The 12,847-nt window shown below is 40.8% G+C and overlaps 1 long non-coding RNA gene and 1 other non-coding gene across 2 annotated transcripts; both read right to left on the bottom strand.

Annotated features, from left to right (window-relative positions):
- Positions 1–52: 52 nt before the first annotated feature.
- LOC130383411 (5S ribosomal RNA) lies at positions 53–171 on the bottom strand. The gene has a single exon (XR_008895849.1). It is a non-coding gene; the product is annotated as a 5S ribosomal RNA (ribosomal RNA).
- Positions 172–10,618: 10,447 nt separating this feature from the next.
- On the bottom strand, positions 10,619–11,125 carry LOC130383124 (uncharacterized). Its single transcript, XR_008895698.1, has 3 exons — positions 11,092–11,125; positions 10,938–11,009; positions 10,619–10,806 (listed from the first exon to the last, which is right to left on the bottom strand). It is a non-coding gene; the product is annotated as an uncharacterized LOC130383124 (long non-coding RNA).
- Positions 11,126–12,847: the final 1,722 nt, after the last annotated feature.

The raw sequence follows: 12,847 nt of genomic DNA, 5'->3' as shown, positions 1-12,847 counted from the left end.
TCAGCGCACGGCAGGCCATTGCAGCCAATGAGCTTGAGTTGATAAAGAATAAATATTACAGCACCTGGTATTCCCAGGCGGTCACCCATCCAAGTACTAACCAGGCCCGACCCTGCTTAGCTTCCGAGATCAGACGAGATCGGGCGTGATCAGGGTGGTTTGGCCGTAAGGAATTATTGTCGCGACCATATTAGCTTTTAAACAGGAGGAGCACGTAAGGAGAGAGCGCTGCCGTGGCCAGAGACGGGACTTGTACAGAAACAATGATTAGATCCATAATGAATGAAAGAAATTAATGAATGAATACGTTATTCCAGACTCAGAGTTCCATACTTGAACGCAATGCATTACACTGCTTGGGCGTCATCGTTTGCGTGATCTTTTGAAGAAACGTAGCGTTGCAAAACCTGTGATGGACTGCAGTGGACCGCCGTCATTGCAGCTCTCTGCTGCTCCCTGCTAGCAGCGTCTCTACACTATCCACATGTTTCACAAATAGAGTTTGGAGAGTCGTTGTCAGTGTCTGTATGTTGCTTAAATTCTCCAAAACAGTGGGCGCTAAAGATCAGCGCACGGCAGGCCATTGCAGCCAATGAGCTCGAGTTGAAAAATAATAAAGCTTACAGCACCTGGTATTCCCAGGCGGTCACCCTTCCAAGTACTAACCAGGCCCGACCCTGCTTAGCTTCCGAGATCAGACGAGATCGGGCGAGCTTTTTTTTTTTTTTTTTTGGTGACACCCGTTACTAATTGCAGCACCTGGTATTCCCAGGCGTTCACCCATCCAAGTACTAGCCAGACCCGACCCTGCTTAGCTTCCGAGATCAGACGAGATCGGGCGTGCTTTTTTCTTCTTCTTTTTTTTAAACTACATATCATTTCACACATCGTCCCATGTATACATAATTAACACAAATATATACATGCAACATCAAACATAGAGAAAACAAGGAAGATACTTCACATACATCTTAAACCAAAATAACTACAAATAATACTGAGGTAGCCAGCATGGCATGGCCAACACACTGGCCCCTCACCAAATCAGGTTCGGTGTGGGAGTTATATCCCCAAACACGTTTTCAGAACATTCCTTTGGCCAGTTAGGAGATGAACAATTCCCTCGTTTATGGCGGCCCCTAATGGCGAAATTTTGTAGAAGATATACAATTTCCTCGTTTATTGCTCCCCCTAATGTTTTTCCGATTTTTTTATCGAACGACAATAAGGTTAGCACCAACATGTGTTTAAAATTTCCACGTCTAATTTAGCTAATAAACCAATATTCAAAACGCTACCGTCTCGTCGTCGAAGGTCGGATCAAAAAAGTGTTCGAATTTATTTTTTGTGTGCGTCTGAAGATGTCGTGCGCGAAGTTTGGTGTCGATTTGGCAAGAAATGTGGGAGGAGTAGCGAAAAGACAGTTAAGCGGTTTTCGTGATTTTTCGAAAAATATTTATGGACGCAAATGGGCGTGGCCTATGCCAAAAGATGCAGTAGGCTCCAGTGAATCTGTGTGTCTACTGTTTTGGACTGTGTGTAACAGGGTGTGTTATATCCTTTAAATTATAATTACACAATTGCCTTTGTTTTTCTGTATTACCTGAAGTTTAGCTTTCCATGCCGCCTTAAGCTCTATTTTATTTATTTATTTGATTTGGCTCCACCTCCTTCTATACTCCCGCCCACATTCCAGAGTACCCGATAAGTTTCCCGCGCCCCCTGCCCTCTTCCCTTTGTTTGCGATACCCTTGGGAAGGGGTGTGTACATTTATATTGTAATCAAATCTTTGACCATCTTATAATTTATCATTATTTATATTAGTTATTTTGATTATAGATTGTTTAATTGGAAGTCTGGGGTTTATAATCTATCCATAGTTATTAGATAGATTTCTGTGTTATGGGGAACTTTGTGTTTTGTTGCGATGTACTAGCATATAACTGACCCTCGTGTAGTCATGCTAGTTTCCCTTTTTCCCCCCCCTGTGTGTTTCGTAGAGTTGGAGTAAGGGCACAAGGGCTAAGGAAGCTATTTGTATATGTGTGTATTCAGGTATGTCTTTTATTCCTTTTATTTCAATCATTTCTGTTGTAATATTGTATGTACGCCCTTTGTTTGCGATACCCTTGGGAAGGGAGTTGGAGTAAGGGCACAAGGGCTAAGGAAGCTATTTGTATATGTGTGTATTCAGATCAAATAAATGGACGTCGGAGTGCCCGAGTCCAGACACATCGTGGGTCACGTCATTCATTGCTAGAAAGAAACACAACGCAGAACGAACCGGTCACATGTGGGAGGTTCGATGTGGGAGTTATAGCACCAAACGCGTTTTTCTTGGTATAGCGCCACCTAGTGACCGGCATGTCTGGATTTTGTCGTCTGCGTAGTCCTCACGGATCTGGATCTAGTCATGCAATTGGCGTGTGTGCACCATTTACGGTTTGGGCTGTGGTACCACTTTCTTGGTAGGAAGTATAACTAGAACTGCAAGCAGTTATGCAGGGGTCCAAGCGATGTGCATTTCGCCGGCACAACGCGAAGCATGTGTTCAAAACGCTACCGCGAACCTGTGGATATAAAGGTTTCGACTGTGGGAAGTGCGGTGTGAGAGTTATAGCCCCAAACGCCTTGTCCGCTACCGTTTCGATTGGTTTGCTTTACCAGAGCCCCGTTGGCCAGCATGTTTCCAGGTCCATTCAGACAGCGTCTTGGATGGACCTGGAATACAGACACACTGTTTCCGCCTCTCACGACGTGGACGAGGGGTTGGGTTTTGAGAGGCAAAACATTTGGAAAAAAACAAAAAAATCCAAATGGTATTTTAAAGATTGAATAAAAAGGTAACCTAAATCCATGGCTAACATACTACAATGAGGGTACATCATATATCTGTGGAATAATACTTACGTAATGTTATCAATGGTTTGTTAATGCGTATTTAACCCTATTTAATGTTAAGTAATGATTGGTTAGGCGTTAAGTATGCTTAGTTAACTATACTTACTATTGCATTAACTAAGCATAACAGTTAGTTTTACTTAGTTAATGCTAAGATAAGTATTAACTAAGTAAAACTAACTGTAATGCTTAGTCAATGCTAAGATTAGTATTAACTAAGCATTACAGTTAGTTTCATTTGGTTGATGCTTAGATTAGCATTAACTAAGGATAAGAGTTAGTTTGACTTAGTTAATGCTAAGATAAGTATTAACTAAGTAAAACTAACTGTAATGCTTAGTCAATGCTAAGATAAGTATTAACTAAGCATTACAGTTAGTTTCACTTGGTTGATGCTTAGATTAGCATTAACTAAGGATAACAGTTAGTTTGACTTAGTTAATGCTTATCAAGCATTACGCAAGTATTTAGAAATGGTTAGTTAGCTATGAGTTATTAACTAAGCATTAACAAATAGTTTATCAATGTACCCTTATTGTAAATTGTAAGTTATACATGAATAGGGAAAAAATGCTGAAAAGGGACAAAATATCTATGGCTTTTATCAGAGGGGCAAATAAAAAATAAAAAATAAAAAAAATGGGGAGAAAATTTTAAGTAAAAATCCAAAAGTTAAAAATTGATAATATTTATTATTTATTAGAAAAAATAGAAAAGACAAAGACAAAACATTTAAAACATTGGGTAGTGCTAAAAAAAAACCCCATATCTATGGCTTTGTTTAGAGGGGCAAATCCATGAAAAAAAATGGGGAGAAAAATCATTATTTATTAGAAAAAATAGAAAATTAAAAATAAAAAAATAGAATATTTAATATTTCTTATTTATTTGAAAAAATAGAAAAGACAAAGACAAAACATTGAAAAATATTTGACTACTGCTAAAACCTGCGAGCTAAACGAGCTAACCAGTTACAGAAGGAAATCTAAACAGAGGCACTCATGATCGGAGTAGTACGTGGACAGAATTTGCACTTTGATATCAGTGGGATTAATGTCACGAATGTATACGTGATCAATTGTTGTGTCGTTTTCTGTGGTTGGCAAAGAGACAATTTGGGTGTAACCTTGCTGTCGCATGAAATTTTCTGCAGATTTAGAAACAAGGGCTTTGTCGTTGAAGTCACCCATAATTACCTTTCCTCCTGAAAGTTGGTTAAAGTGTTGCATTACCAAAGCGAGATTGTGTTTGAATAAGGCGAGTTGATATGATGGCGGTTTGTACAGCACAATGAAATTGTAATTCAAAGGCTGAACATTAAACATGATGGCTTCCAAGTCACTGCACGGCATGTGTATAATGTTACAAGTGATGTGGTCTTTGTGATAGTAGCCCACACCACGTGCCGTTTGTTTACCAAGTCTTGGAATTGGGTCATGTTATGGTAGGATTGGGACCGGAGTTTGTGATTAAAAGTCCAACCTGGCATTTCAATGGAACTGACTGATGTGCTTTGTTCCAGCCATGTTTCTGTCACGCAGATGATGTCAGCACTCAAGACTCTCTGGTCATGTTTAAGGTCTTCCATGTGTTGACATAGACCTTGAATGTTGTGTAGGCATATTTTGAGGGTCGAAGTTATTTCTGCTGGGGGAGTTGCAATGAATGGTTCGATTTTTTCCAGGGCAATGTCAATGTCTGGTTTTGAATAGAAGGCTTTGGCTGTGTAGTCTTGAATGGTAAGGTTTTCCTCACACGTTACTCGGCTTAATGCTACATATGCTTGGCCAGCTGCAAATATCTTTTTGAGGGACACTACAGCTCTTTCTAAAGTTAAACCTTGAACTTTGTGTATGGTACAGGCCCATGCTAGGCGTAACGGGAATTGGCGTCTAGATCCACCAGTCATCGCTTTGTCTTCCACAGCATCTATGGGTGTTGCTTGTTGAAATTGTGGCTCCAAGCATAGAGACCTACTCCTCAGTTTCCTGCCGATTTTGTCATTGTCAAAGTTAACCAAAATAGTTTTGGGAAACTGAACGTTTCCTTCAAATGTTATTTTGCAAATGGTACTGAATACACCATTGACCAATCCGTCTGAAAGATCTATATTTTTGATGAGCATAACGCGAGCTGATGGACCAACGATTAACGTTCTGCTTAAGCATGTCTGTTTATCAAAAGTTTGTGGACTACGTTTTCTCGTTACATTTCCTGTGTTAGGGTCTCTCTGAGTATCTTGAGCTTGAATTTGCACTACATCCGTACATGTCTTGTGTAACATGGTGATGTTATGGACTGCCACTGCAGTGTTTGTTGAGAAAATGTGAAGGTCCTGTGTCAGTTCCCCCTCGCCTGTCCCGCGTTGTCTTAGTAAGATTTCATCTCGCTAATAAAGATTGTCTCCTTTTCTGTGTTTCCTAAGACGATTCAAGGTTTCAGCAAACTCTTTGTTTTTTTGTCGCATTATCTTAGTCAACTCAATGTGAGTGAAATGATTGTTCCACAGATCGGTCACCAATTGCTCGTGGTAAAGATGTGTTCCCTTTACAGGACCGAGCTGGAAGAAGTCACCAACTGCCATGATTGATACATTCCCAAACAATGCATAATCTCCTTGTTGCTTTATTTGTCGTAGTCTGCCATGGACATACGTCAGGATTTTATGATCAACCATACTCACCTCGTCCAAAAGTCTTTCATGGTGGCTCTTAACGAATTGATTCTGTCATCTCCTAGAGGTTGATATGGCAGTTTGGCAGTGGTAGTAATAGCAAAGGTGCTGTGTATTGTGCTTCCGTTGATATTATATGCTGCTACTCCTGTAGGAGCAGCTAGCAAAACATGAGTGTCGTCTGGATTAATGGACATTCTTGCAAAGAGTCTGCATGACTCGTAGTACACAGCTTTAATCAGGTGGGACTTTCCACCATGCGCGGATTTTGTAAAAAAATTGAGTCTGTTGTTCGTTTAACGTGCGCATAATGGACAGACCTTCAGCTCTTTGTATCGAGTGTGTGGGAAATTCTTTAGACAGTGTTGCCTTTGTGTCCGACTGCAAGTCTGGTATGGCTTCTCTTTCATTTTGATTCGTGTCGTTGTTGTTAGACATCTCCTCCTGACATTCTAATCGCTCCAACTCAGATTCAGGACAAAGGTCTGCCCATGCCTCGTCGTGAGCCCCGTGGTGCCCTGCAACCTCTTGGCATCTGTCGAGCTCATCTGCATCTACTTCAAACAGGGATCTGTTCAAATCTACAATTTCCTTAACACTTTGCGTTGTATTGCTGCTGTTAGTGATGGAACCGGTCCTGTAAAACTGCTCATAACTTTTGTACGGTGGAGGTTTTATCTCATCTGTTGAATAATGAGGAAAAAACAATTGTAGCAAACTTTGGTAGTGCTTTTCTGGATATTTGGTTTGTGAGAAACGAGCGTATCTAACAACAGCATCAGATCCCCTAGTTCTCATCTTAACAAAGCCAGTGTTTTTTTCCAGTTTAACAGAGCCCTTGCTGTGCTGCTCTTTCCCGTACAGAACTCTGTATTTTGAAACAAATGTGGCCATACAAATATCATGGAAAATTGCGCCCTGGGGGCGGTTTTTGTAGCGGTCCGTTATGCTCGTCATCCAGATTGAGTCTGTTGATGTGTCACCCTGTTCTGCTTTGCTTTGAATGACACTGAGAGGAAAACTCATTCTGACGGTATTTTCACCAGTAGGGATAAATGTGACCAGTCTTGAGCATTCGTTGAGATGCATGTTTGTAACTCGATAAACACTTTCTTAAGCTGAGACCTCGCGATTGTGGAGAAAGACACTTCCCAACTTATTGAGTGTTTGTTTTGCATCTAAATGTCCATGTTTTTTCATTTCATTTTGAGTATGTTGCAACAATAAGCCCATGTCTTGTTCTGCTTTTGAGATGTAGGATATTATGTATACTACACAAGCAAAAGCATCGCAGACATATTGTATGTCCATGTTGGCATCCCAGCAACGCAAAAGGTCTTTGTTGGATTGATTAACGTAAACATCTGATGGGTTGCGTTTGTGTACAACCGCGTTTTTATTGGTTGTCAATCGGTAGACATTTTCAAACATTTCCTGGGTGATGTTAATGGAAGCAAATAGCTGATCCACAGTGTCAAAGGTTAGGTCAGGACTTGAAAGAGCATGTTTGACCCTTGTCATGACACTTTTAGCCACCTCTTTTTCTTTTCGCATTTCTAATATAGAGATGTCTATCGGATCAGCGTCTGTTACCTCCTGGTTCTCGTCTGTTTTACTTCTACAAAGAAAGGTGTGGTTGCTCGGAGGACGTGGAAAGTTAAATCTGCATGTTGTACCTTTTTTCCTATAACTCTTTGAGTGTTTGGAGCTGTGTTTTTGAACGCTGGAAACAACTTCATGCAATGCGTCGGTTGCTGGCGGGAGTTCACAACTGATGTATTTATCAATAAATTGTGTGACTTCTTGGTCTGTGATTTTGCCTATTTTCGGTGCATTTTCCACCCAGAACAGACAATGTGTATGGGGTGAGCCGCGTTGTTGGAATTCAACTCTAAAAAATGTCTCGATAACTTTACCAATGGGGTTAGCTGGTGACTTGATGACGTCATTTAGGAAAGTGTGAAACCTGTGTTGGAACATTCTTGCCGCGGTAACCGGATTAGTTTTGAGTAAATTGCACCTCTGTGACCAGTCCAGGTCGTTGACATTTCCCTGTATTTTCTGTAGTCTCATGAAAACATCGATGAGTTCAGTCCACCGTAAATCAGCACATGAAAATGAACAGAACCAAGTAGGGACACCAAGCTGACGAACGATAGCAAATAGATTTTTCTGTACACCTTGCCAAAAAACTGGAGTCCCTCGGATCGGTTGAAGGAACTTGTAACCGAGATCGGCTTTTAAGACATTTTGTACCTAGTCTTCATTTGAAAGCATGGCGGAAGTTATAGCCAATGATTCCCCTGCATGGTAACCTTTTCTCAATGCTATGGACACCTTGGAAACAACCTGATTGACCTCAGATAAATATTGAGTATAGAAAATGTAGTCCAAGTTGCTGCTAAACCTCCCATCAGCATTTAGGATTCGTGTGTTGATGTATCTACTGACAGTGAGCCTGTGGGGACGTGCATCATGGAATGTACCTGTCCCTTTGGGGAAAAGAGTTGGAAAACATTTTGCTTCATTGCCCTTATCTGTCAGCAGCCTAACAGGACTGTTGCCTTCAGCTGGAGCTATTGATAAAACACTTTCGAAATGCTGATCAAATATTTCTTGTGCGATATCAATTGGTTGTAAACATGTGTCCAAGAGTAACCCGTGTGTTTGAGTTTCATATATGTGGTCAGCTTCTTCATCATCCGACACCTGGTCTGATTGAGTTGTAATGTCACTGCTTTCAGGTGCAGATGGAGTGTCATTAACTGGGTTGCATTCTTTCAAAACAGAACATGCATCTTCTGGCAAGGGATTTTCCCATTCTGGGTTAAAGTCTATGTCCTTATACCATTTATTGATGTCCTTTAAACATGCTATCGCATTTTGGATTTTTTGAGTGTCCACATATTGATACTGATAATGCCCCTTATAAGTAAGTTTTCTTTTCAGTTTTATTCGGATCATTAAATCTTGATTTTCTAGCCTAGGGAGAACTGAAGTGACTACATCGCTGTTTGATGGAACGCAAGTCACCGGCCCATGGACTGAATTTTGAGAACCTCGTGGCAATGCCACAAGTCGCATAAAGGGTATATATTCAATGCGCACAGGTGTTGTTCTAATGAGTTCAGTGTGCCTAATTCGTCAGGAATTGGATCCAATGCCATATTGTTAACAGCGCTCTCCTGGGGAACCTTACCACTGAGTATCTTGGTGTTGCAAGAGAAACATATCCACAATTTCCCAGCAACTGTCTGTTTTAGTGTGCATGGCGATTAACATGCGTTATCACATTGATGGAGATATTTTGTGGTAATGCATTGTTTTGCAATTGCTGACACAGTTGAAGCCTTGGATTCATATGAAGTTATGTCACATAATCTAACTTGCTTTCGGAACAATAATCTGTGACATACACAACAAACATGTTCTGGTCCATGTTTGACCTCTTCTTGGAATAGCTCAATTACAAAGTCAATATTGTGTTGTAAGAGGGTTAGATTAAGTCTCTTTTGACTGTTTCTTCCAATTACAGAGGGCTTATATGCCGGATCTTCTCTGTATTTGATTACAATACTTTGAATCACCTGGTTACGATGGGCCGGATTATTAGCATATTTTTCAATACTGCTGTTTTTTACTTGTTCTTTGAACGTTTCATTATTAGCATATTTTTCAATACTGCTGTTTTTTACTTGTTCTTTGAACGTTTCATTATTAGCATATTTTTCAATACTGCTGTTTTTTACTTGTTCTTTGAACGTTTCATTATCAGCATATTTTTCAATACTGCTGTTTTTTACTTGTTCTTTGAACGTTTCATTATTAGCATATTTTTCAATACTGCTAGTTTTCCGATTTGCTTGATACAGTTCATCACAATTATATATTTTTTGTGTTTTTAGCTTTTGAACTTGCCTATATTCTGTGTTTTTCTTAGATTTTTTACTTTATCAGTTAATTTTTTACGTGGTGAAACAAGGTTTGCATTGGACATTTTGTGCGACATTTCACAGAAGCTAGTTAAACTGAAGCATGTATGAGAGTTTTTTTCTTTGACACATGCAATTGGTTCATAATGGAGTTCATTGCAGTGTTTCAGATATATAGCTTTTCTTGAAATCGGCTCAATGTTTGCCGTAAACGTTATCCATTTCTGTTGACTGTATGTGTAAATATCAACACAGAGCAAATCTGCAGAAGCTTGTATTTCCAACTCTGTTGCCCAAGATCCAACATATTTCATTTTTGAGTCCCTGAGATATTGCTCCACAGAAGCAAATTGCCGTCTTAGACAAGTAATGTAATGAAGTGGATCATTTGAGATGTGATTCACTACAGCCTTTCGAAAGGCCTTGTGATGTGACTCGCAACCACTCAATACAGACGAAAGAGAACGAAAGAAACAATTACCGTCACCTTCAATGGATGTTGTTTTGCATGGTTCAGGCTATCCCATATCAAAGGTTCGTGCAACAATATTTTGATCTAAACTTGGTACGATATTCAGTTTGTTGCAGATGCTGTTTTTTTCCCTTAATGTCAATCCAGTAAATATTATATTGGGGCTATCTGTTACAGAAATTAAACAGACATCTGATGCGCCCTCTGTGTGAATTGGAGGATCACTGTCAATGTTTACAGTTGTGTCACATGTAGAAGTGTTTGCTACAGGCTGCACAGTTTCAAGGGAAAAAGACATGTTTACTGCAAGGGAATTTCCATCAGTTACCGAAAACAATACCTACACAGAGAATGTTGGACTATCTCGTGTTAAAGGCGAAATCAGAAAATAGTTGTTCCTGTGTTTCAACCAAAAAACAAGTACATATTTCACTGAGAAATTACCAACCTCAAGGCGGGCCTTCTTTCCTTTGGAGACCACAGCCGTGGTTCCATGTGCCACCTTCCGTTTCTATCATAATGGAAGAGAACGGAAATGATAACAGTTAATGAAATATAACACTTTTATTATCAATGCAACTATCTGTACCATACAATGTAAAGCTTGTCATATAGGATTACAGGCGCTATTAATATGTATGCACTCACAAACAGTTAATATTAAAATCACACAAATGACCTTTGAGCGATTCCCCATGGTAGCATACATGGGGACGTCAAGGTTGGATGGAACAATGCGATCCATTGCAGCCAACTTGTCAGTGCTAAACCGGATAGGGTTTAGCACGACAAAGCACTCCCTCAGGACCAGAGGAGGCACACAAACCTAGAAATAAAAAACAGAATTGAGCCATTGACCATTTGCCTTGTCTTATAGGAATAGCATTTAAATTAAACAACAAATGTACGCATCATTACGGTTTGATTTCCTTTCAGCTATCATACCAATGTACAAACCTCATGAGGAAGGATCCGCACGGAAGACTGATCCCAGTCCTCAGGCGCATCCCAGGACTCAGGTTGGCTGCGCTATAAACACATAGGGAGAATTAGTATTCAATAAATGTGGCCTAACTAAAACTAAAGCTCTTCAAAATTGTATAACTTTTACCTTTCCGCGACGTCCGACGACAGTTTCCTTGAAGGAAACTGTCGAAGCAAAGATATTCCAAAGCTAAATTATATATTATTTTCTGAAAGGTCTTTGACAAGTTTACCTGCTTAACTGGAGACTCAGGAGGGAGATCCAATCGATGGAACTTCCCAGTGTGGGCAGAGACAGGCCAAGGCTTGACACGGTGACGTGCTCCAGTGCCATGCACTAATAAAGAGACAAATTCAACGCAAAACTAAAATGAATAACTTATCTCGAGCTGTTGATCTAAAAGTCAAACATCACACATTCATGCAATAGAATTCTGAGGAATATAAATGAGTTGAAAACATGCAGCATTGTATCTTTATGACTACATACCAGGGAGGAAGCCTCTAGCCAGAGTCGGTGCAATAAATACACACATGCACAAGGTGTTCATGTGAAATCAATATATGGGCTAAAGCACAGCATCTAAAACATATTGCATATGGTGGACAGAGGTAGAATTTAGACTGTTGGGCGGATGTGTGCGTGTAAAAAGGAAATGTAACACAACATTTCAGCATTTAAAATTTCCTAATCACAGCCAACTTATAAAGCTTTCATCCAAGGACAAATTTAAAGCCAAATATTTGCATAGAATGACATAGGCAGTACAAAAACCATTTTCCCAAAAAAATCTATTAATAGACAACTAAAATGCTAATTCAGTCAAACCCAACCAGCACCAAGTAATATAACCAGCACCTTACCTTGAGTTGAACGGCGGACGATCTCCCGTTTCTCCTTTCAACACATGACCAACAGACCTACCTTGCTTAGAAAATCTGAAAATCAGTATACAGCCACACACGACACAGCCCCACACAGCCCCACAGACAGACAGACAGACAGACAGACACACACACAGACAGGCACACACACAGACAGACAGACACACACACAGACAGGCACACACACAGACAGACAGACACACACACAGACAGGCACACACACAGACAGACAGACACACACACAGACAGGCACACACACAGACACACACACAGACACAGCAACCCAGTCGCCAAGAAAAAACGTCAGTGGTGTACGTTTCCATGAACACTGGATACGTAGCATTTCAACGTAAAAAATAGCGTGTTATACCTACAGTATCCACGTGTGCCGCTGTGGAGGCGGGTTTCGGGGTTTGGGTTTCACGGCTTTCGCGGCAAATTGTGGACACGATTGTTTAGGGGGGGGGGGGGGGAGACTGTTGTTGACCGGGGAGGGGGGGGGGGGGGGGAAGACACGATTGTTTAGGGGGGGGGGGGGACACACGATTGTGGGGGGGGGGGGGGGGACGACACGTTAGTTGAAGGGGGGGGGCGGGGACACGTTTGTTGAGGGGGGGGAGACACGTTTGTAGGGGGGGGGCACGCTCGACAACGAGAGTTGGTTTTTATTGAACGCTCGACAACGAGAGTTGGTTTTTATTGAACGAGACTTCAACACGGAACAGCTGCGCGAAACGATGGTCACGTCACTCTCGGTGACGGTGTCGACAATAATGAACACACGGACAATGTTAATAGAACAACACACAACCACATAACATCCCGAACCCATTAACCCCACTTAATCCTAACAACAAAACAAGTTAACAAAAGCCCCATTTGTCAACTGAGAACCCCAATTCCCAGAATCCCCCGCGGCTCCGGAACACGGCGTAGTTTATATTAATCTTTATTATCTGAATGGGAAATGCAATATTTTAGGACAGATACACCATTAA

Source organism: Gadus chalcogrammus, chromosome 5, assembly GCF_026213295.1.
Source record: "Gadus chalcogrammus isolate NIFS_2021 chromosome 5, NIFS_Gcha_1.0, whole genome shotgun sequence".
Lineage (NCBI taxonomy): Eukaryota > Metazoa > Chordata > Actinopteri > Gadiformes > Gadidae > Gadus > Gadus chalcogrammus.
Note: the sequence above shows the minus strand (reverse complement) of the source record. Positions and strands in the feature narration are given on the sequence as shown.